The sequence below is a fragment of the Bos grunniens genome, chromosome 25, assembly GCF_055505025.1.
Source record: "Bos grunniens cultivar Pamir isolate PY7600 chromosome 25, Bosgru_T2T1.0, whole genome shotgun sequence".
In the NCBI taxonomy this organism is placed as follows: Eukaryota; Metazoa; Chordata; class Mammalia; order Artiodactyla; family Bovidae; genus Bos; species Bos grunniens.
Window position 1 is genome coordinate 12,784,224 of NC_141189.1, and position 25,777 is coordinate 12,810,000.

General features: G+C 44.1%; 1 protein-coding gene and 1 long non-coding RNA gene across 17 annotated transcripts in view; both read left to right on the top strand.

Moving 5' to 3' along the window:
- The window catches only part of AUTS2 (activator of transcription and developmental regulator AUTS2), a 1,218,095-nt gene that overhangs the window by 968,637 nt on the left and 223,681 nt on the right, over nt 1–25,777 (top strand). The gene's annotated exons all lie outside the window — the stretch shown is intronic.
- The window catches only part of LOC147345030 (uncharacterized), a 145,997-nt gene that overhangs the window by 98,301 nt on the left and 21,919 nt on the right, over nt 1–25,777 (top strand). For both annotated transcript variants that reach the window (XR_015154495.1, XR_015154496.1), the window contains exons 1-2: nt 1–23,736; nt 24,865–25,097. The exon at nt 1–23,736 is cut by the window's left edge. This is a non-coding gene — a long non-coding RNA (uncharacterized LOC147345030). The remainder of the gene's footprint in view (nt 23,737–24,864; nt 25,098–25,777) is intronic.

The following is a 25,777-nucleotide window of genomic DNA, read 5'->3' on the forward strand; positions in this document are numbered from 1 at the left end:
GACTTATTTACCTTGTTCTGAGTTCTGAAGCTTGTCCATATGCTGAAAGGGCTGAACATCATCCAAGTCTGGGGCCTATGTTCTTTGTGACCAGACTTTTTTCTCCTAAAACAGGCAAGGTGGTGCTGTTGGTAAAGAACCCCCCTGCCAGTGCAAGAGACATAAGACACCAATTCGATCCCAATATCAGGAAGATCTCCTGGAGAAGGAGATGGCAACCCACTCCAGTATTCTTACTGAAATCATGTATACATTGTGAAAGGATCCAGTTAATTAATACATTCATCACCTTATTTACATATGTACTTACATATGTGTATGTATTTTTGGCAAGAATATTTAAATTCTACTCTCCCAATAAATTTCTTATTCAGCCATGAGAAAGGAAGAAATGCTGTCATTTGGTTCATGGATAGATCTTGAGGGCACTTTGCTAAGTGAAATAATCCTTATTTCACAGAAAGACAAATACTATATATCACCTATATATGAAGTCTTTAAAAAAAAAAAAAAAGTCAAACTCAAGAAATAGCAGAAAAGTGGTTGCCAGGGACTGCAGCTGGGGGATGAAGAGAAAAAAGATAAGTTGGTTTAAAAAAAATAAAGGTACACCTTTCAGTTATAAGATGAATAAGGTCTGAGGAAAGTGAAAGTCAGTCAGTCGTGTCTGACTCTTTGCAACCCCATGAACTATACAGTCCATGGAATTCTCCAGGCCAGAATACTGAAGTGGGTAGCCTTTCCCTTCTCCAGGGGATCTTCGCAACCCAGGGATGGAACCCAGGTCTCCTACATTGTAGTTGGATTCTTTATCAGCTGAGCCACCAGAGAAAGCCCAAGAATACTGGAGTGGGTAGCCTATCCCTTCTCTGGCAGATCTCCCTGACCCAGGAATCGAAATGGGGTCTCCTGCATTTCAGGCGGATTCTTTACCAGTTGAGCTGCCAGGGAAGCCCAAGATCTGTGGATCTAGTGTTAAATGTGGGGACTACAGTTCAGAAAGCTTCATTTTATATTTCTTCTTTTGCTTTGTTGTTTTCTGTTTTGATTTCTTTTCAAATGAGATTATGTTGTACATATTATTTACCAACTTGTTTTAACAGCTTTGTTCAAATATAATTTATATGCCAGAAATTCACCCATACTAAGCATACAATTAAATTAGTTTTAGTAACTTTACAGGGTTGCATAACCACAATTCAGTTTTAGAACATTTTCGTCCCACCAGTAAAATCCCTCATGAGCACCTGCAGTCTGTGGCCTTTATCACCCTCGGTCCCAGGCAGCCACTAATCCACTTTCCGTCTCTGTATGTTTGCCTTTTCTGAACATTTTGTAAAGACAGAATCATACAATACATAACCTTTTGCATCTGGCTTCTTTCGTTTAGCATAATGTTTTCAGGGGCATCTGTGTTGCAGAGCGTATTAGTAGTTTATTCCCCTTTATTGTTAAATAGTATTCCACTGAATGGATATACCGTATTTTATTTACCCACTCACCGGTTAAAGCACAGTTGTTTCTACTTTTGCCTTTTTTTTCTTTTTTGGTCGTGCGTGGCCTTCGTTGCTGTGCAGGCGAGCTTTCTCAGGGTAAGTGGGGCCGCCTTTGAGTTGTGGTGCAGAGGTTTCTCACTGCAGTGGCTCCTCTTGGTTTGGAGCACAGGCTCTGGGCACGCGGGCTTCAGGAGTTGCAGCTCAAGGGTTCTGAAGCACAGGCTCAGTAGATGTGGTGCACAGGCTTAGTTGCTCTGTACGTGGCATCTGGAGTCTTCTCAGACCCGGGATTGAACTTGTGTCCGCTGCACCGGTAGACGAATTCTTATCCACGTTTACCATCAGGGAAGTCCCTTTTGGCTGTTATTAATAATGCTGCCATAACATTTACATGTAAATCTTTGAGTGGATATATGTTTTCATTTCTCCTGCTAGATACATAGGAGTGAATTGCTGGATCATACAGTAAATTTCAGTTTAATTATTTTGAGATACTGCCAAATTGTTTTCCAAAGTGGCTGTACCATTTTATTAATGTTCCCCCAGTAACCTATGAGGGTTCTGATTTTTCCACATTCCCATCAACATTTGTTACTGCCTGTCTTTGTGATTATAGCCATCCTATGAATAGGAAGTGGTATTGCACTGTGGTTTTTAACCTGCATTTCCTAATGACTAATGATGCTGAACATCTTTTCAGGTGTTATTACCCATTTGTATGTCTTCTCTGATGAAACACTGTTCAAATCTTTTGCCCATTTATCATATTTGGTGGTTTGTCTTCTTAGTATTGACTTTTAAGAGTTCTTTATATATTTTTGTTAAAAGTCCCTTATCTGATATATAATTTGCAAGCATTTTCTCATAATCCACAGGGCTTCCCTGGTGGCTCAGATGGTAAAGAATCCTCCTGCAGTGCAGGAGACCCAAGTGCGATCCCTAGGTTGGGAAGATCCCCTGGAGAAGGGAATGGCAACCCACCCCAGTATTCTTACCTGGACAATTCCATGGACAGAGGAGTCTGGCGGGCAACAGTCCATGGGGTCATGAGGAATCAGACACGACTGAGCCACTAACACCTCACTTTCTCCCAGTCAGTGGCTTGACTTTTCATATTCATAATGGTGTCTTTTGCAGTAAAAAGTGTTTAATTTTGATGAAGTCTAGTTTGTCCATTTTCTTCTTTTATAGATTATACTTTTGTTGTTGTTATCTAAGAAACCTTTGCATAATACAAGGTCACAGAGACTCTCATCTATTTTCTTTTGAAAGTTTTATAAGTTTAGCTCTTACACTTAAATCTGTGTGATCCAGTTGATCTTGGTGTATGATATGGAGAGTCTAAATTAATCTTATTGCATGTGGATATTCACTTGTCCCAGAACTCTTTCCTATTTAAATCCCCTGGCACTTTTGTCAAAGTCAGTTGACTATAAATATAAAGATTTATTTCCAGACTCCTGATTCCTTTACCTTTGATCTATACATCTATCCTCTGTCATACCAGACTGTCTTGATTTCTGTGTCTTTGGGTAAGATGTTTTGAAATTGGGAACTGTGCATCCTCCAACATTCTTCATCTTTTTTAAAAGATTATTTTGACTATTTTGGCTCCTTTCCATTTCCATATAAATTTTAAGATCATCTTGTCAATTTTTACCCAGAAAAGGTCTGCTGGGATTTTGATAGGGATTGCATTTAATCCCCAGATCAATTTGGGTAGAACTGCCATCTTAACAACATTGAGTCTTCCAAGCCATGAATATGGAATGTCTTTCCATTTATTTAGATCTTCTTTAAATTCTCTAAGTGTTTTGTATTTTTCAGAGTACAGTCTTATACTTTTTTGTTAAATTTATTCCTAAGCATTCTTTTTTTTTTTTTTCATGTCTTCTGTGGTGTTGTGAGAGGAATTTTTAAAATTTCTTTTTGAATTGTTCATTGATATGTATATAGAAATGTGATTGAGTTTCACATGTTGATCTTATATCCTGTGATTTTGCCCTATTTGCTTATTAGTTCTAATAACAGTAAACTGGTAGTTGTTTTGTGGGTTCCCCTGGATTTTCTATGTATGGGATCAGGCCATCTGTGAATAACCACATTTTGGCATCCTCCTTTCCCATATGGATGCCTTTTATTTCCTTTCCTTGCATGACGCAGAATTTTAGGGGCTAAACTCACCTAATGTCCTGGCAAATTTCCATGGTTATGCTCATAGTACGGATGAGGGGACAAGTTGCCAACTCTCACAATTTCACATGAGCCTCGTGGAGGCGGAGAGAAGAATTGGTGACTGCTATAGCAGAGGAGTAGAAATGCCACTTGGCACAGACGTGTGGTTTCTTGATTTTCCTCTTAGTGGGTGGTTCTTTCAGCAACCTGACCAGAGAAGATGTGAAAACCCCTGAAACGAGCTTGAAAGGGCCCTGAGCAGGCAAAGATAGATGCCACACATCCTCCAAGCTCATTTATGTAACCCACTGGAAAAATCCCTGATCTGTGCAGAACCTCATCCCCAAGCCTACATGTTGTTTTAACAAGCATGGCTATTTGGCTTTCTAGGCTTTTTTTGTTTTGATTTTTGGTTTGGCATGGGTTTTTTTTTTTTTTTCTTTGTAACTGTGCTTTAGGAAGAGTGTTGGAGAAGAGACAAACCAAGAGCTGAACTCAAAGGACACCAGAAAATGAAAGGAGATAGCTAACAGTGAGGGAAGAAATTGAGAAAACATCAAACACTCCACATACATTTCCTGGACTCCCGCTGGTGCAAGCCTTGTGCTCACAAAGTTAAAATCACCACTAGCAAGTCAACTGAAAGCAACTCTTCAGTCTTCATGGGCTGCGAGGGCATCAGCCAAGCAAGCCAAAATTCCAGTTGGCCCATCCATTTCTTCTGTGGCTGACAAATCAGACTCCAGTGCAATACTTGTAACTTTCACTGTGTTTGTTAGCGTGAACCCATTGTTCTGGTTTTTCAGGATCTCTTTGGATTCCCTTTCTGGGGTTTGTGCCAAAGATTAATAACTAGGTCAAACAGTTATTTCTCACAGAGAATATAACTGCCTGTCCTCACAAAAGTTAAAGCCCATTCACTGTAGAATGAACACATTAGCTCCCATAGTTTTGTTTTGTTTTCTCCCATAGCCTTTTTAAAAGATCCTTATCAAGGAATATTAGGAAAAGGTACAGAGCAACAAAATAAAAAACCTGCCATCTAGCCAGGCTTCTTGTTGTTGGAGTGGGAATTTACAGGTAAACAAGGGAAGAGGTTAGACTGATTCACGTGGAAATGGATCCATCAGAGACATCAGAATGAGCTCATGTGTAGGTACAGATGGTTGCGTATAGAACTATTTATAGATCTGTGAATACGCAGACATATGTTTCTGTACATTGTCAGCTGAGAGGGCCTAAAAGAAATACACCCCAGTAGCAATAAGCACACCTTCATCTGGATCTTGGTTTCTAATACCATTCTCCAATTAAAAGAAGAATAGATGATAAGGAAAATGGCCAGCTGTAGGATTAGGGCAGGAGATATACAAGATGAGCCCAGAGAAATGTAGAATGCCAGAAGGTAAGAAAGTGCTACAAAAGAAAAAAAATGAATGGAGATATGTCACAGACTTCCTAGGAGTCAAATGAAAGAGTCCCTAGTGGCTAAACCTGGAGCAATTTAAGTAAAACAACAAATTAAGTAACGTGGCATTTTGACCCACAGTATAACTACCCATAATGCCATACTGATTATAAATAAGTTAATAAATGTAGGAGAAGAGGTAAACCTTTCATGCAGAAGAATTCCAAATAATGCTTGTAAAAACTCTACTCTTAAGAAAGGGAAGCCTAACTCCCCTCTCCTTAAATCCGGTTTGTGCATGTTGACTTCTGAAGAATGTAGTATGGAATTCCCCTGGTTGTCCAGTAGTTCAGAATCTGCCTGCCAGTGCAGGGAACGTGGGTTCAGTCCCTGCTCCAGGAACGTTCCACATACTGCAGGGCAACTAAGCCCACAGCTTAACCACTGAGCCCACGAGCCACAACTAGTGAGGCCCTGCACAGAGCCCAGGCTCCACGAGAGAAGCCAGCACTGTGAGAAGCCCACGCACAGCAACAAAGACCCGGAATAGCCAAAACAATCAATAAATTCAACAACAACAGCAAAGAATACGATATGAAGGGAGCAGGGGCTTGCTATACAGGGAGACAGCTGACAAACACGACTTCATACTGGTGATCAAGGTCAACGTCAGTAGTCATAAACCATGTTGATAGTATATACTCGATATTATTAACGTTTTTATCTCTGTGATCTTCCTCGCCAAAACCTTTACATTCAGCCTTATTATAAGAAAAAAATCAGACGCATTCCAGTAGTGGGATAGCCAATAAAATCCAAAACGCTGCTAAGGCCATCATAATCGGGGAAATTCAGACAAACCGCCCCAGCTCAGAGGAGCCCAAGGAGACGCGATGCCTACCTGTAATGTGGTATCCTGAATAGGATCCTGGAACAGAAAAAGGATACTAAGTAAACACTAAGGAAATTGAAACAATGTACGGGCTTAGGACTTGCCTGGTGTTCCAGCGCTTAAGACTTTGTCTTGCGATACAGGGTTGTTGAGTTTGATCCCTGGTCCAGGAACTAAGGTCCCATATGCCTCGTGGGCAAAAGATCAAAACATAAAACAGAAGCAATGTTATAACAAATGCAATAAAGCCTTTAAAAATGGCCCACATCAAAAGAAAAAAACTTTAAAAAATAAATAAAAATAAAGCATGGACTTTTAGTTGGTAATAATATATCAATACTGGTTCATTACATGTAACAAATATTCCATGCATTAGTAAGATGTTAATAGGGGGAACTGGGTGTGGGGGTGTATGGAGATACTTTGTACTATCTTCTCAGTTTCTATTTCAATCTAAAATTTTTCTGAAAAAATGAAGTCTACTTCCAAGAAAGAGCCACCATCACCACCAAATTTGAAAAACTTTAAAGGGTTACCATCAATTATCTGGAAATTATGTTTGTGAGAAAACCTTATTCCTTTATGACGATGGATAAGTGAAGCATTGCTGAATTATCTCTGCCTCTCTGAACAAGTTAATGTTTCTAAGAAAAAGAAGGAAGGGAGAGAGGGGAGAAGGAAGAAAATACAAGTGTCTGTGTGTGTGTGTGTGTTTAAACAAGAGGAAAAAGTGAATTCTAAATTGTTAAAACCTTGGAGTGGAACTTAATCTAATTTATAAGCAGTTCCACTAGAGATGTGTGAGGATTTTTTGTTGTTGTTGTTAAAGAGAAAAACTAGTTTCAAGCATTATTAAGCTTTTTTTTCCCCTCCCAGAAGCTAAGAAAACCATCTGTGAGAACCTGTTTGCATGTTTGTTTTCTACAATAAAATGCAAAATACTTCTTCCTGTTAGCGGATTATACCATATGTCTCTCCCTGTAACAAAATCAGCATGTTTATTAATGAACCCAATCAGAGGCAAAGATTTAGAAAGATTTAAGGAACCGAATTTTCCATTCAATATTTCAGCAAAAGAAACTTCTGGTTAGACATCATTGTTGTGCTTGGAAAATAGAAGCTTTGTTTTTGCTTTGAAATCAACTGACTTGGCAAGGGACAGAGAGCAGGAGGAGAGCCCCTTTGAAAAAAAAAAATTTTTTTTTAATTCTGCATTTAAGAAGGGCCCTTTCTGCCTGATGATTCCCCTGCTGATTTATCCACAGTTTATATGTGATTAATATTTAATTTGATCAGTTTCATTTTTCCAGACAGACTAATTAAAGTGCCTGATGGCCCAAATCCTCCATATCTGAACGTAGTGGCAGGCCTGTGGGCTTCCCAGAGTGACAGGAAGCAAATGGGTTAGTTTCAACCATGTTGGAGAGAGCAGCCCACGGTACCCATCGTGGAGATATCTTGATAGTTCTAGCACACCACCCTCCCTGGCAGCCCTGTTGACCATCTGGGTAACCAGGATGGCTGGTGGCATTGGGTGTGGCACAGCCCATTGGAAAAAAAGAAGTCAGACCCAGCACCCACATGACTAGTTCAGGTTCAAGACTAGTTCAAGTTCAGGGTGCTGTCGTGAGCCAAGAGGCTTGCTCTCGCTAGGCTCCAGTTTGCTCATCTGATACAGAAGTATTTCGGCTTTGCTGTCCTTTTATTTCTGAACTTGTGTAACAGTGAACTTGGCAGGAGACCATAAGTAGTGAAAGTCTTGAAAGCCACACTCTGGGCAGATGTTAGGGTAGATGCTCTGTCCGATCCCTGGGTCTGGAAGATCCACTGGAGGAAAAAATGGCTCCCCACTGCAGTGTTCTTGCCTGGAGAATTCCATGAACAGAGGAGCCTGCCAGGCTACAGTCCGTGGGGTGTCAGAGTCAGACACAACTGAGCGATCAACCCTTTCACTTTCTGTTCTAGTCATTCATCCTCCATCCAGGTCTTCTTTCTAGGTGGTGTGGACAGAACCCTGGAAACTTAGTTCTCGTGTCATTGTTTATCACATGCTATGGCTTCTTAAAAGTCTTAAAAGAAAATAAAACACTACCAGGGCACAACTGCAAGGGGGGAAAAAAAAAAGGGTCGATGCTCCTTGGAAGGGCAAGGGGAGCCAGTGTGAGGCTGGGCCCAAATGACCCCTTTACCTTCTTCACAGGGTCTGTCGGATAGCATTCTTGTGCTGTGGTCGTGATACACATGGATCTCAACAATGCAGCTGGTTACCAAAAGTCAACTCTATCCTTGTAGGCATTAGGAAAAAAAAAAAATCTCCATGTTCTAAATGAGCAAGTGAGAGCAGCAGGGAGGTCTGGGTGACTTTGGTAACTACAGAAAGAACTACTGTAAAATCTGGGGACTTGGGCAGGTAGAGGTAAATATTTGCAAGTGGATGGTAGTAAAGGTTATTCCTTTTTAAATGTTTCTTCATTTATTCATGATGGTGCTGGCTCTTCACTGCTGTGTGCAGGCTTTCTCTAGCTGTGGCGAGCGGGAGCTGCTCTAGTAACAGTGCACAGGCTTCTCATCACGGTGGCTTCTCTTGTTTTGGAGCACGGGCCCTAGAGCAGATGGGCTCAGTAGTTGTGGAGCATGGGCTTAGTTGCCCCACAGCGTGTGGAACCTTCCCAGACCGGGGACTGAACCCATGTCCCCTGCATTAGCAGGCAGATTCCCAACCACCGGACCACCAGGGATGTCCCCTAAGCTGATGACTTTCTTTAATGTATTTTATTTTTGGCTGTGCTGGGTCTTCATTGCTGTGGAGGGGCTTTCTCAAGTGGCAGAGGGCTGGGGCCGCTCTCTAGGCGCAGCCTGTGGGCTCCTCACGGCAGCGGCCCCTCTTTGTTTCGAGGCGCACCTCTAGAGTGTGGGCTCTTAGTCGTGGCTCAGGGCTTAGTTGCTCTGCAGCATGTGGAATCTCTCCAGACAAGGGATCGAACCCGTGTCCCTATTTTGGCAGGCAGATTCTTAACCGCTGGACCAGCAGGGAAGTTCAAGCTGGATGGTTTTTGAAAAGGATTTGTAAGGTTGCATTGGGAATCCTAGTTGGAAAGCCTTTCAATTCTTCAACTACCCCATCTCTGGGATGGACACTTAGTAGTAGCCCCGAAGCTGACTAAGTCCTCAGACACCCTGCCGTCTAGAGAAAAACACTACACACCAACGAACCGCATGTTCTCCAAGAGTGCTCTTTAGCCCTTGGATGCTCTGGCTTCCCTTCAGATGTGTCTTAACTCTGTGGCTTTCTCTCCTCAAAGGAGCTAGCCCGGAGGCAGAATGTCAGATGCTTAGCAACAAAGTCCACTACATCGTGTGGCCAGGCAAGAGGGAAGCCAGGGGCTGCAGAGGCTGAGAAGCTAGCTGCCCAGGGGCCAAGATAAGGCTGTGCGACTGATGAGGGAGGGCACCCGGGGAAGATCCAGAAGCCGAGTTCCCAAGTACTGCCCAGAGGATAGGGATCAGCTGTCTTGTTGAACAGTGGCCTTGGATGATGAGTGTGCTGAGGAGCCATGGGTTGAAGCTTTAAGCCTGTGTTGATTGGATTTGCTGTAATAGTTGGCTTTGCTCTCGTCTAACACCATTACAGAATGTTCATTCAGTTCAATCCAACAGACATTCGCTGGCTTCCTGTTCTTGCCAGGTAACAGAGCTGTACTCCGTGGATGCAGAGGTGGATAAAATAAGTCCCTTCCCTGATGAAACAATAAACACCATCCATCATGATAGATATTAGATTATCTGGAGAGAACAGTGGAGACAGACCCCTCTGGACAGTTGAAAGTGTGCGGTTAGATGACCACAGATCCATTGACCCTAGTCAGGCACTGTTGAAAACCTAGACCCTGCTGCTGGAAGCAATCCTTTGAGTTCATTAGAGGAGCATTTCATTAATTCTGTTAAGGAATGTTAAGAGGAAAGGTGTAACCTGAAAAAATGATCCCATGAACAAACAAGTGGGTTAAATGAAGCTAGACACATTGCTTTCCTGGGCAGGTGGTTTTCACCTGCAGGACTTCGCAGGGACATGAGTATACCAGGTATACTGGGTGCATATCCCAGAGGAGGGCTGTCACTGAGGGAGTTGACTTGGGAATCTCCTTAGAGCTGGGGCCTTCATTCCTTGGCCCCTGGCACTGTGTCCCTTCTGGAGCTGAGACTTCATGGAGTTGGCTTCCAGCCCCGGTTCTCTCACTCTGGCTGTGATTGCTTGGCCTTGGGAAATCTTCTCCCCCTTCTGACCCCATTTCCTCATCTAGAAAATGTGGTAGTGACACCGGCCTGTCTTACAGGGTCGTTATGAAATGCTGTATGGAAAAGCAGTTTGTACCGCTAAGGACCAGGATTGTGATTACAGCAAAGTGACGATCCTGGTTGTGACAAAGCCCTCCAGGCTTCATTCCTTGACGGCTCTGAGGCTCGAGACCTGTCTCCCTTTCCTGAGATTTCCCTTTCCTCATGATCTTTACGCGCCTCTCTGGGCTACTTCTCGTAACCTTCCCTTACATTAAACCCCAGAGGCTTCCAGTTTTGAATCTTTCTTTCCACCCTGGACTGTTTTCTCTCGGGTTTTCCTTGTGTCAGCATTCCCTGTATACCCACGTTTCTGTCTCTAGTGTTAAGTTCTCTTGTGAGCTCTGGATCCAGACCTCCAGCTTCTCACCAGGCATCTCTGTGTGATCGCCTCCAACTCAACCCCACACGTGTGCTTCTTTGTCTCTGAGGGTCGTCTTAAGTGCTGCTGGGAAATTCCTGCCCGTCTTTCGAAACCCAACTCAACTGCCTCCTCTGTGTGTGTCCTCCTCTCTGCTCCCAGAGAACTCTGTCCCGACATCTGACACCCCACTGCTCACACTGGCGCTGTGGTTATCGGCGGGGGTTTTGTGGAGTCAAGGACTGTTGGTTACTTGTGTTTAAATCCTCATCACTAAGCAGAGCGCAGGCCACGTGGCCTCCAGTCTGTTAAGCTGGATGCATATGTCTCATTCTAGTCATGCCTCTGCAACAGAGGGGAGTTTCATCTTTAATGCCACATCTGGCTTTACACCAGAGGCCTGAACCTGCCGGGTGACAGTTTTGTTCTTTTCCCCGCCAGCTAGGGCTTGTGGGTACCCAGAAGCAGAACCCCTCCCCCCCACAGAGGGGCCAGAGGAGGCCACAGGTGCCGCTGGCTGCAGCCACCCCTCGGCTCTGAGCCAGCCAGCCCCCGGCCATTGACCGCGGTGACGAACAGGAGGCCCACCCCCTCTCCCCCAGCTCTGGCCGAGCCGTGTTGATATTCTGGCGGCATAGCCGAGCTTGTTATTGAGCACATGCTTTGCAGATTAGCCTGTTTGTATAGCCAATCGAACATGTGCTCCATTAAAAATTAAAGCATCCTGTTTTAAGGATGGAGCAGGAGACATCAGCTGTGCCACTGTGTAGCAGACATGCAAAGCCCCAGAGCCCATTACCATAGGTTACAGCAAATGTTAATCAGTGCCAGCGCAGTTAAATAATGCAGTTTGTGCAGATGGCAGCTACTACATCTCCTCGCAGATGTGTCCTCCGGTCCCGGAGGTTGCTGTATCACAGGAGTTGTCAGGAGCAGTCAGATCTGATGCTGACTGTCAGCGTCACCTTTTGTGTCTGCGCGCATCCACCAGTCAGCCAAGAGGCGATGCAGGCCCTCCTTCCAGAAGCCGGAGCAGAGAGTGTTTGCCTGTGGCTCCGAGTAAGGCAGGAATATTTTGCCAGGTAGCCAAGAGGACCCACAGCACACGGCCTCAGTCTGTTCCATGAAGGAACCCAGCTGCACCCCGCACGCGCGGCGTCCAAGCCAGGTGGAGTCAGGAGGCTCCCACCTTCGCTCTTGCCAGCTCTCCTGTTGCGGGTGGGGAGCGTTGATGAGTTGTTCCCTGGCTGGCACAAATGTTGAGACACGTCGCTGTCTCCGAAGTTGGAGTTCCTATGGCTCCCACTGTGCAAACGGGGCCTGATTCGGAGCAGCGATGTGTTGTTCCAGAAGCCCAGGCACTTGGTTCCCTGGTCCAGGTGTCCCTACCCTTGGGTCCCCAAATAGACGCTCAATGCAAAATTAAGGAGCAAATCACTGTTTGCATTGCCGGAAGTTAAGAAGCAACTGATGGTAGAAGGAAAAGATCAAACTCAGCACTGGGCTAGTTCTTAGTGAAGAACTAGTAGTTCTTTCCTAGCAACGAAGCAGGAGGAGGGGATCTTTCAGTGAAGGGACTGATACCCGCTGGCATTCACCCATCAACCCCTGGGAGCATCCCTTCAGTCGGTCAGTGACAGTAGCAGGTAAAACTGTTGTTTAGTCGCTCATTTGTGTCAGACTCTTGTGTGAACCCATGGACTGTAGCCTGCCAGGCTCCTCTGTCCATGGAATCCTCCAGGCAAGAATACAGGAGTGAGTTGCCATTTCCTCCTCCAGGGGATCTTCTCACCCCAGGGAATAAACCCACATCTCCTGCATTGGCAGGTGGGTTCTTTACCACTGAGCCACCAGGGAAGCCCAGCAGGTACAATTACTGAGCCCCATAAATGGAAACCTCTGTCATCAAGAGAAGATGAGACTAAACTCAAGTAATCAAGTATAGGGCATTTTTAAATAGAGAAGCAGAGACGATGTCTCTTGGTATAGTTGAATGATTTACTTAAAGGTGTAACTTCAGCTTTGTGAAAAATGCACTACTATAGGACAGCCCCTTCCTGAGTATTATCAAACATGTGAGTGATGATCTAGCCATGAGAAAAATAGTAACAAAGTTTATTCACCCTGCTGTCTTTCTGGACTGTCCAGCTGTGTTCCCAGGCGGAGCGCATTGCTTGCTGTGATGTAGTGTGTTGCTGTACATAAGTGCACTTGTAGAAACGAGGCTCGGGAGCAAAGCCTTCTAGCTGTTCTTCTCCTCCCCTTCTTCTATGAAAACAGATAAGTTGTTCCTCCTTCATCTTAAGAAAATGCTACTTTGAAAGCCATGCAGCAGGTTATATCACGTCTGCCCTTTCTTAACCACTACCACCCCCTGCTCGAGTTTGTTGAACTTTTTAGTGTTGTAGTTGAACAGTCTTTACACTACGACTCAGCATTCACGAGGGCAGTCCGCCTGAGCCTCCTGACCTCCTTGCCTCCGGTGGTCTTCCTTCCATCCACCTCAGCCCTCCAACCCCACTGCCATGCCCTCCATCCTGTCACCACTGATAACAATACCAAGTGTAGGGTTGTGATTTCCCAGTCTTTGGAGACAAGGAGGTCAAGGAAATGGGGAGTCCAGGAGGCTTGCCGGAGGACCCTGACCATCCTGGACTCCTCATTCCTTGACCTCCCTGTCTCCAATGATTGGGAAATCACAACTCCAAAGACTTTAAGACTCCCAGTGCTGGCCTCAAAAGTTCTTCCCATCTGTAGCATACAGTAAGTCCCCTCCATACAAACAGATTCCATTCTGCGAACACATTTGTAAGTCCAATTTGTTTTTAATTCCAACAGAGTTAGCCTAGGTACCCACTAACACAATCAGCTATACAGTGCTGTACTGTGACTGGTTTATAATACTATTCATACCAAATGATACATAAGAGACAAACACACAAAAAATAAAACGTTTTTAATCTCACAGTACAATACCTTTAAAAGTACAGTAGTATAATACGGCCACTGGCATACAGGGCCTCATTCACGTCTTTGAAAGTTCATAACTTAAAGACTCCTATGTAGGGGACCTACTGTGCTTCACTGACAGGTTCCTTTCCTCTTGTTTTTCCTAAAACCTTTTTCTTAAAGCATCTAATGTCCTGTTACTGAGGACTAAAACAAAAAGTCCATCTAGTCAAAGCTATGGTTTTTCCAGTGGTCATGAATGGATGTGAGAGTTGGATTTTAAGGAAAGCTGAGTGCCAAAGAATTGATGCTTTTGAACTGTGTTGTTGGAGAAGACTCTTGAGAGTCCCTTGGACTGCAAGGAGATCCAACTAGTCCATCCTAAAGGAAATGAATCCTGAATGTTCATTGGAAGGACTGATGCTGGGGCTGAAACTCCAATACTTTGGCCTCCTGATGTGAAGAACTCAGTCATTGGAAAAGACCCTGATGCTGGGAAAGATTGAAGGCAGGAGGAGAAGGGGATGACAGAGGACGACATGGTTGGATGGCATCACCGACTCAATGGAATTGAGTTTAAGTAAGCTCCAGGAGTTGGTGATGGACAGAGAAGCCTGGTGTGCTACAATCCATGGGGTTGCAAAGAGTTGGACACGACTGAGCGACTGAACTGAACTGGAAACAAAGTTGTATAATACAGTTGATGTTTTTAGTGTATTGGGTTATGTCATTGAAAGCAGAATTAAGTAAAAGCAGAATGGGACAAAGGATTGAAAGTGTGACTTAAAGTTGCAACTCTCTGAAGTGCTTTGGGTATTTCAGTCTCTTGTTAATATATATATCATAGCATCTGTCCTTTTCCTTTACACAAGTCAGACTCTAGAAAGTTTTAAAAGTTTGTGTCTGTGATCAAAAGTGAGATAAAATGGTCCTTTTTCCCTGCCCTGGCTTGGAAGGAAAGTTTCCAAGCCAGGGGGAGACTGTCACTGCCATGTGGTAATTTAATTCCTCTAGTCTTTACTCTCCCTTTCTAAATCTTGGCATATGAGATCATAGGTTCCCTCTCCATTTTCAAATTGGTGTCTTTCTTGTTTTACATAAGAGTCTGATGCCTCATTTGAACCAGTATACCACCAAGACCCTTGCTCTGAAGACTGCATATTAGAATGCTTTGGGCTGCAAGTAACAGAAGGCCTAGCCAAAAATGGCCATAAAAGAGGGATGTTCAGTTAGTTATCTCACAAAATAAATGTCCAGAGTTAGCCATATGAGTGTGTAGGACCAGCTTCTCTGAGGATCTCCTAGCTTTTCCTTAAGTAGACAAGCTAGCTACTCCAGCTGTAAGCTTTGGGTCCCCACTTTATACTCCAGGAAAAGGAAGAGGACAGACCTCCTCCTTCATGTATGTTTCTTTGTATTTGGAGGGAAAATCCTTTTCAGAGGTTCTGCAGCATTTTCTCATTCATCTCATGAATGACAGGCTTGAACTTGGTCACCCATCTACCCAAACCAGTCACTAGCCAATACACGTTAACTTAGACCCTAGATCATCTCCTGGGCTGGGGCCATGGCTGTCCGATACCTGAACAGAGCTGGTTTTTCTGATAGCAGAGACCAGGGTGCAGTCTGCTGAGCAGACAACCAACTCTGCCATAGGCTGTCTTCTACAGCAGCACAACCTGTGGCTTCTGCTAGAAAAAAAACCCACTCCAGGTGGAGTAGAAGGTTAGCTTGGCATCTGTATTGATAGGCTAGGATACTATAAAGCCTTTAGAAGTGATCTTGGAATACTTGCTTATTTATGTCACCACTGGTGGCACGAGTGGTAAAGAACCCGCCTTGCCAATGCAGAAGACGTGAGACATGAGTTTGATCCTGGGCCAGGAAGATCCCCTGGAGGAGGGCAGGGCAGCCCACTCTAGTATCCTTCCCTGGAGAATCCCGTGGACAGAGGAGCCTGGCGGGCTACAGTCCACGGGATCACAAAGAGTCAGACACGCCTGAAGCAATTTAGCACGTGTGCATGCCCTATTCATTTACATACCTTGAGGACGGCGCTTACCACACAGCACTGTGATTCTGTATCTGCGTGTCACAAGGGGCCCCTCATTTCTTGTGTCCAGAGCATCCAGGAACTTAATACAGATAGGGGCTCTCTCAGTGTTTGCTGAGTGAATGAATAAATGAATGAAATAAGCAAATAGTAAGATATTCTTTTAAGAAAACGTTTATCGATGTATAGTTGATTTACAATTTTGTGTTAGTTTCAGATGCACCACAAACTAATTCAGTTTTGTGTGTGTGTGTATATATATGTATATGTACATTCTTTTTCAAATTATATTATAGGTTATTATATTGAGTGTAGTCCCCTGTGCTATACAGTAGATCCTTGTTGTTTGTTTTATATATGGTAGTATGTGTCTGTTAATCCCAAATTCCTAATTCATCCCCCACTTTACCCTTTGGTAACCATAAGATTATTTTCTGTATCTGTGAGTCTGTTTTTGCTTTGTAAATAAGTTCATTTTTATCATTTTTTATTCCATAAATAGGTGGGGATGTGATATTTGTCATTCTCAGACTCACTTCATTTTAGTATAATAATCTCTAGGTCCATGAGCAAGATTATTGTTGAAGCATGTCTTATGAAGAATACTTGAAATAATTACAAATGTTTACCTGAATAATTGAATGAATGAACACACAAATGAACAAGCAAATGATGGCTGAAGTGTTCTTGAAGCTCAGTTCTGTGAACTGTTAAAATGACTATAAATGTTTGCCCAGAGAAGACAAGTTCTGAGGAATATAGAGAAAGTTCTGAGGAATATAGAGACTTTCTGCACTGCTGTACCTAAAATCCTTTCAAGTGAAAAAGAGATTAGAATCACCTTGTGGGATGTCTAAGGATAGAGCTAGGAAGAATGTATGGAAACTACAGGAAGACAGAGAGCTCTTTCTTGCTCTGAGCTAAAATCTCACAGTGGAGCTTTGTAAACATGGAACTACCTACCTCAGGAATGAGTGCTCTTGCCATCACCAAGCACTCGCCACTTGGCAGGATATTGTAAAGGAGAGGAAAGTTGCATTTATCACTGGAGATCGGACCAAAGGATGTTTATTCTCTGATGTAACCCAGTAGTCATACGGCTTTCTGAAATTTTAAGAAAATTTAAGGAACTAAACTCTTACCTCTAAAGACTGAAATGAAGGAAGCACTGCAGTTATTTCTAAAGTCACAAGAGATTTTATGCTGCTCTGAAACACCTGTGCGTAATCCCACCTGTGTTTATTATTCCCAATTATATGTGCTGTCCTCTGGAGCTCGATTTTGTGATGGAAGGATTTTTTGAAAATAAAAAGTTGTTGAGGACTTCCTCTGTGGTCCAGTGGTTAAGACTCAGCACTTCCAGTGCCTCCATTGCAGGGGCGCAGGTTCAATCCCCAGTCAGGGAACTAGGATCCCGCATGCCTCGCGTGGTGCAGCCAGACTTGGGTTCGTCTGTCTTAATGGGATCTGCGTGGATCATGAAAGTTCACCTTTGTACTCCTGTTGTCTTCGCAGAGAGAATGAAGAGAAGTGCTCAGCTTCTGAGGGGAGGGGAAGTGAGGCTGCATCCCCATGTCTCTCTCACATGGGCTGTCTCACCGCCTAACCACAGAAGTGAAAGTCAGAGAAAAGAGATGGAGATTGAGAAACTCTGGGCCATCATTCACTCTTCTTGTCGTTATAGTGAGGAAGTGCACTGCATATGTATGTTCCCTCAGTAAAACAGGTGTTCTACCCTTAAAATGGTAATTATAGGCTATTTCAGATCAATGATCTTCACTTATGTCATATCACTGTGGTATTTTCTTCCACGGTTAACCACCCTGTGATATAGAAAGCTTGCTCACGCTTGAAAAAATCAAAATGCATATAGATTTTCTGAAATAAGCCTCCTTTCTGGAGGTATTTTGTGGTTAGTTTCAATATGTAATATCCTGAGGAAGGTTTAGGTTGACTTTTTTTACTTGAGTATAAAATTTGAAAAGTAAAATCACTGTGCAATGAGCGATTTCACTTCCATTAGCCTAATGTCTTTGTGGTTTCATTTGAGGTCACCTAGTAGATTATTTTTCTTGCATTATTTCATCAGCTGTCAGTTTTATTAATATAATGTAATTCATTCAGTGCTGTAATTTTTAAGACATGACTGTAAGCACAGAAGGCAATGTGTTTTTGAAGTGTATTTGGATGATTGTAGGGTATCAGACTGCCTCAGTCTTCTTCATGCTCAGCGTCTGGAGGGTCACTTAAGGATTGTATATGATCTGGGATTGTCAAGTGGTGATTCATGCCTGTGTTTTTATACCCAGCACATAAAAATATATCTGCAGCTTCTTTATTATCATCTTTTGAAAGACAATGGCTTGCTTGTGGGATATGCAACTGTGTTACTACTTAGGTTACAAGATATGTGGTATATCTCTTATTTAACACTAATAGTAACCCTTTCCAGGAGGTTCATTTCAAGCTCATTCTATTAACATATTCACTCTTTGGGCTTTGATTACAATGCCGTGAATTTATGTTTGCGTAGTTGGTGGGTATCATTCAGGAAATCATTTGAAGATTATTCCTTAAACAATAGATAAACACATCTTTCCCTAGTAGTTATGGAGAAATTACATATTGTCCTCTCTTGAACTTGAACATATGATGGAGGTCCTTGGAATCACCTGAAAAATTGGTTCTTTAGTTTGTATTTTGAATATGAGGATAATCTTTAAATGTTATAAATAAGAAAGCCCTACAGAGTAATAGTTGTAGCTTTTGCCATCTCGAAATTTGAAACATATAAAATGCATTTACTGAAAAACATGTGGATGAAATGATGTAATATCTGGGTTTGTTTGGTTTTTTTTTTTTTTAATTGATAGATAATTGACATGATTTCGCATTAGCTACAGGTGTACAACATAATGTTTTGATTTTTTATATATTACAAAATGATCACCATGATAGGTCTAGTTATCATCTGTCAGCATGCAAAGTTATTACACTATTATTTACTATATTCCCTATACTGTACATTATATCCCCATGACATTTATTTTATTTTTTTTAATTTTATTTTATTTTTAAACTTTACAATATTGTATTAGTTTTGCCAAATATCGAAATGAATCCGCCACAGGTATACCTGTGTTCCCCATCCTGAACCCTCCTCCCTCCTCCCTCCCCATACCCTCCCTCTGGGTCGTCCCAGTGCACCAGCCCCAAGCATCCAGTATCGTGCATCAAACCTGGACTGGCGACTCGTTTCATACATGATGGGGTTTGTTTTAAAATTATCTGAAAAGATGGAAGCAGCTGGAATGGGTAGGGTGAAGATGAAACAAGGTTGGCTGTGAGTTGATTATTGTTGAAACTGGGTGATGGTAGATGGGCATTTATTGTATAAACACTTTCATATGTGTTTGAAAAACACATCCATTTCAAAAAAAAAAAAAAAAATACGCCAGGACTATAGAGTGACTGTGAATTTACTTGTGCTTATAAAAGGAAAATGTATTTTTATAATCACCGAAGCATCTATATGTTTGAAAAATACCAATCATTATGTCAAAGTGGCATGTGATTTATGGAGCCTAGAGACAGAGCTTGGTGTTCCTGGCTTCCGTAACCCCTTTGCTATAACCACTAGAGCAGAATAGAGAAGCAAGTTCAAGGCAGCTCGATACATACTGTGTACACAACCACAGAGGACATTCCAAGCAACGCGAACCTTGAGAGCTGAAGCACGCGTGTCACTTCACGAACACACTGGTTGCTATGCTGCTTAGCAAAGGCAGTGCCCTGTGGAGGAGGCCGTGCTCGAGCAGTGAGAACATGGAACAGAGCGTGTAGGGCTGAGGCAGGCTGCAAAGTCTAGCACAGGAAGCAAAGAACCTGATCCGTTCAGAGCGTCAGGGGCCTCCAAGTAATAGCAGCCGTATCCTAATTCAGGCCCCGTCAAGCTTGCCCTTGGCCAACTGTCACCAAGGCCAAAACTACCCATGATTTCCTTTTCTGACCTCAGTCATATTGACCTACGCCTTCTGTCTCCTCCTCACGCAGAATTTAAAACATCTACATTGTATTTCGATTTCTGTAAAGATTAGAGAGTAGTCTCACTGTCTTTTGTTCCTGGCCAGTTTTCAGTGGGACCTTATTTCCTCGAAATTCTTGGCCTATAAAAGCATGCAGGCGAAATTACCCTTAATTTATAATTATATAGATTTTAAATCTCAGATTACATAGAATCAAATGTCTAGAATGAATCAGCCCGAGGAAGGTGTTTCTTTTTTCAAAATTATTAATTATTGGAACATTATATAAAAAAATAACATTGAAACACTTAATTCATGGTTCAGTTCTGTTGTTCATTTAAAGGTTTAACTGTTTCCCACTGTTTAAATATCTCTATCTGATCTTTCATGCTAACCTAGCATGTCCAAAATATTGAAAACCAGATGAATGAGCAAGGAATTTAAGCAGTACTCCCCCAGTGAAGCCAGAAGGATTTTCTTGAGGAGGAAAAAAAAAAAAAGAGTGCATGAAACTTATTTAACAAGAAAGATTTGAGTCAGGTAATCTACATAATATATCCACTGGCATTAAAGCTGTCATCTTGGTATAGCATTTCTGGTACGAATTTCGCAATAGCTGTCTTTCACTGTCGGTTCTAATAAAGAGTGTTGGTCAGCTTAAATTCCCTGGGAGCTCAGAGTTATGTTTTGTGAACTGCGTGTGCCTGAGGCCTCTCATGCATGATTTAAACTGCTTTGTAAATGTCAATAGGTGGAAAAGCATCGGATCCCTCGTAGATTTCTCCAAACCCTCAAAGATGAGTACGCCATGTATAAACCATGCTGCGCTCTCAAGGCCATTGCCGTTTTTTACTCTCGCCTAACTGGGGGTTTTAAGGTATTGCCAGGAGCAAAATATCAGTGTGTGCATGTCTCGATCCAACTAGCCAATGAAACCCTTTATTAAGAAAACCTTTGCACCAGAGAAAGGTCTCCAGTGACCTGAGATGGGCCCACCTCATGAATGTTGAATGTTCTTCAAACTCTATTTCTTCATTCTTGATTTTTTATTTTTTTCAAAACACACATTTGACTCGATTGAATTTGCTGATCCCATAGCACTGCGTTCATTTCATGGACCCTGCTATGGAATGGTAGAAAACTATTTCCGTCGGGAGCTCCCAGACATGGGTCCCCTCCTGGTTCTGTCTATCTCTGGCTTTTTGTCGTTGGGCAAGCCACTTAGCCTTTGAGGGGGGCCCCACTTTTTCATTCATTGAAGTTGAATCCAGGAGGTTGCATTAAATGATCTCCAGTTATTCCTCTCAGCTCTTGCATCATGATTCCAAGAGATAGTGACAGACAGCCAGTGTGACACTTTTAAAGCCATGGGAGCACATGGGACTTTTTAATTAGGCTTATTCTCCTGTCTTCCGGGCAGCACAGAGTGCCAGCAGGAGCCCCCAAACGGCCAGCAGCGATCGGGGCAAAGTGACCTCAATGTCAGCCCAAAGGCTCATCAGCTCATTTGCGTTCACAGCACTTCCTTGTGCTGTTTTCCCGTCAGCCTGTGCCCCCCTCACCACCACCGCCCCGCAATATGTGCCCCCTCCACTCCTCGGATTCCTTAGCTGAAAGGTGTCTTCTAATGTCCGAAGAAGCTGAAGCGGCATGGCATTCCAGGGTAGAGGCCCGCAAATGAGCAAAAACACTAGCCTGGCTTTCTCATGGTGGTTTCTGCTCCACTCTTGTACTGCCTTGCCCAGAGCCTAGGGACAGACGTGCTTGGAAAACGCTTGTCACATAATCATTGCAGAGCAAATTCGTTCAGAGTCAGCCAGGAAGACAGAGATGGCCTTTTGTTCACCTTCTTTTATTTTTTCATTCCCACCCAGTTGCAAATGAGCAACTTTGGTCTTCTCTTTCCACATGCTCACTTTGTCACAGTGTCCTTCTGGGGCGACCATTTCCGGGGTAGCCCTGAAGCTGGCCTGCCACGTCTAATCCTGGCCCTCCTCTGACTGTGTGACCTTGAGCACTTCATGTAACCTCTCCGTGTCTGTTTTTCATCTGTGAAATGGACATCATATAAGTACCTGCTTCAGCAGGTTGTGAGATTTAAATTCAGCTCTAACATAAAGCTCTAGAGTTGTGCCTGTCAATGTTATTAACATTGGTTTTTTTAAAAAAATTATTATTTAATTTGAACTTAAAAAAAGAAAAAGAGCCAAGGACAAATCAACTGTCCTTTTTTTTCTCTTGGGGTGGGGGTGTGGTGGGGAAACACTTGCTTAATGCCCACCATCTCCACCCCAGTGAGGAGTGGTCTGAAGAGGGCAGAACCAGCGGTCCAGGGCCTTGCTCACTGAGGCCAGGCCCATGTTTGCCTGGTTAGGAGCACACCACGGCCATGTCCACACCACAGCTGGCTGGGAACTCCACAGCCTGGAGAGGCCTTTGGAACCCTGTCACCACCAGCGTTCCATCTGTGCGTTTGGAGAATTTCAAGTAAGCACATTCTTCATCACCCCCTGCCATGACCTCAGGGTTACTTTCTGCGGTTGTTGACAAATTTTTAGACATCCCAGGTTTTATCAGCGGAAACCTTGAAGAGTGACAAATGGTTCTTGGAAGAGTTGGTACACACTCTAAAATGTCAGCTGGCTCGTTTATAACCGGCGATGTCCAGTGTCTAGGCCGTGCTATCAGCATGGTCTACAGATAACTCACCCTCACGATGCTCCGGGCTCCCCAAGCACTTTGTGCAGCTGTTGTGGTTGCAGACCCAGTTGACATCTATAATAGATATCAAATGGAGAGCCTCTTATTTTATCACTCTCTCTGTTTCAACACTGGCGGTCCCCGTGGACTGTCGGAAGCAGGCAGCCGGCACGTTATGGGAAAGGTGACTTGCTGAGTCCGGGTGCCCCGAGGACATTATTAAGTGCTGGGGAACCTTGTTAGCTCATAAAGTTGGTTCAAACCAATTATTGCTGTGCGACCATTCCCGTTGCCAAGAATGTAACTCTTTTAAATTCTTGCCCATAAAGCCGGTCTTTCCATGACATGATATCATAGAGCAGGGCTTCTGATCTGGCTGCGGTTGTGTCCCACTGGCTGCAAAGACTAAACATTGCATTTGCCGCTCAATACTGGTTACCCTTCAGTGCTTCATGGAGGCAGCAGGACTACTATTTATAGATTTACTCTGTCTCCCTAGTTCAGTACAGTCAGTTTTGACACACTGTCCCAGTAATCTGATCAGCCATGCTGCTTTTAAATGAAGGTCTAGGCCTTGGCCTCTGCAGAGAGGGTGACAGCTGTCAGATACAGATAGTAGGCTACAGATCCTGGCTGCTAAAACCCTCTCATTCATTCCCGTTACAGATCATTGACCACAGCTTGAAGCCGTGCTTTACAGTCGGCCGATTAGTTGGCAAGAGATCTACATACTGTATTAGCAAGGTCAACCACTGAGATAAAGGCAAAAACTCAAACCCTGCACTATTTTTAAACCAGTAGCCATTTGTTAAAGCTGGTTATTTTGGTACATGTCTCTCTTCCTTGCTTTTTTTTTTTTCCTCTCTCTCTCAAAACAAAACTAAAGAAACTTGCTAAAACTCTCTGTCAGAGTTAATGAAGACGGTGAGATGATTCAGATCTGAGAAGGGTGTGGTCTTTCTCAGAAACTCTTTCAGGCCCTGCAGTGTAGACCGCTGTGTGAGCCATGCCCACTCCTTGTTTTAACCAGAGCATATTTGGAGAGCTCAGCCCAGGGATCCTAGAAAAGGTTTTACCCGTCCACGAGAGTGGGTTAGGCGGATCTGGCCTGCAGAGAGCTGAGTCACGGCTCACACAGGGTTTATTGAAATCCCCGCCCAGTCCTACCTGCAACAGCCGGTCTTCACTGTTAGCTCAAGTGAAGAGGCCTCATCTACAGGGACTCCATTCTCCGGGGTCATCCTTCACCCAGCACCTTGCTTGAAGCCTGACTTTGTTCCACGTGCTTCACATCAGACTTGCTGGAGGAGAACTTGGACCCTGAGAAGCCTCTCATCACAAGGTGATCCGCTGACTTCATATCCAGTGAACCTTGAATCTTATCTTTACCCAGAATCTTATCTTTATCCGACTACCAAATCTGCTCCGCCCCAACCCCCTCCTGTCTGCTGTCTTCCCTCCGGCTCCTCCATCTCCACCGAGCATCCAGTTCCCTTCACGACCTCCACCTGCCACCTCACCTGCCTCTTTCCCCGACGACCTCTCTATTCTCCTACAGGGACACAGCCCTTTCTTTTCCAAGGTTTTGCTCTCTTCTGCCTTCCTCCACATTGCCTTCCATCTCTGCTGTGAACTTGTCATGTTCCCATCTCCCCTCTGATCTCCTCTTTCGCTCTCTACACTTTATTGACTTAACGACCAAGTTTGGTTTCCTGAGGGCTGAAGGGCTCGCTGGGCCCTTGACAGTAAATCTCAGTCTGCCAGCTCCCTCCGTCTGCCCTTCCCTAAGGCCATGCACCCCTGTCCCGAGCGAACCCAGCACAGTCAAGCTATTTTCGCTGTTTTTGCTATTTTTTTTAATTTTGCTATTTTTGTCTCCTCTCCTCTTCCCCTGGAGAACCTTTCAAATGACAAGTCTTAGGACAGCGAGTAAACTCAGTGTACATCCTCAATAAATGTTTGTAGAATGAGAGCATAAATACAAGTCAAATGTTTGACATTGTTATCAGCATGTTCAAATCCTCTGAACTACAGAATTCAGGGAAGGAGATTAGGTTTGACCACAAACAACCTTGAGCATGAAGACCCCCTAGAACTATGGAGGGGGGCAGATAACTCTCTGAGAGCAACCGAATGTCTCATCTATAAAATGAGCTGAATGATAGCAGCTTCAAAGGTTGTTTTATTTTTAAATGTTTATTTTTGTCTGCACTGGATCTTCACTGGTGCCCTCAGACTTTCTCTAGTTGCGGCGAGCGAGGGCTGCTCTCTAGTTGGGGTTCACGGGCTTCTCGCTGTGCTGGCTTCTCTCACTGCGGGGCATGGGCTGTTGTGCGCATGGCCTTCAGTAGTTGTAGCGAACAGACTCCAGAGCTTGGGCACATTAGTTGTGGTGCCTGGGCTTAGCTGCCCTGCAGCACGTGGGATCTTCCCAGACTGGGGATTGAACCGGTGTCTTTTGCACTGCAAGGCGGATTCTTAACCACCGGACCACCAGGGAAGCCCTCAAAGATTCTTCAGAAGATAAGAGGAGGAAAATGCCTAGGCAGGACCTGGCCAGTAGAAGGAACGTCATCGGTGTTAACTACCCTGCTGGGCCGTGCAGCTCCTTCACCTGTCAGTGTTCTGTGGAATTCATTCCCATTTACCCTCGGAAAGCTGCAGGCAGGACTCTTCGGTGACAGAGAGAACGCTGGGAGTTAGGTAAACCCCCATGGTTTCCTGGCTTTTTACTGTAATAAACAAGGGGATATTTAACCAGACTTTGGCCCCACAAAAGGTGACTCACTCTCACATTCTCAGCTTCCTGCTCAGGGAATCGATGTGGAAACCAGGCTTCCACTTCTCTGCTTCACGCTGGAGCTGGGTAACTTGAGCCTGAAGAGAGGAGTCTTGGGGAAATCTCAGCCCGGCTCCGGTGGGGGTGTGCGCAAGGGAGGGCATGCCAGCCGTGGAAACTCCACGGGCCTCTGCTGCAGTCAACAGGGTGGTCACGCCTGCTCCGGGGCGAAGCAGCCATCTTGAGGTGGGATTTGGAAGGAATCCGACCCTGTCGGGACTGAGGGAGAGGACCTGGGTCCCGTGCGGAGCAGCTTTGGAATATTAATGATGCCGGGCTGCTCCACAGGGGAAGCCTGTCCATTTCATTTATTTGCAGTAAAACATGAGATGAGGGAGCTTCCCAGGCGGTGCAGCAGTAAAGAATCTGCCTGCCAGTGCAGGAGACAAAAAAGACAAAGGTTCAGTTCCTGGGTCGAGAAGATCCCCTGGAGGAGGAAATGGCAACCCACTCCAGTATTCTTTCCTGGGAAATCCTATGGACAGAGGAGCCTGGTGGGCTACTGTCCATGGGGTCGCAAAGAGTTGGACATGACTGAGCACAC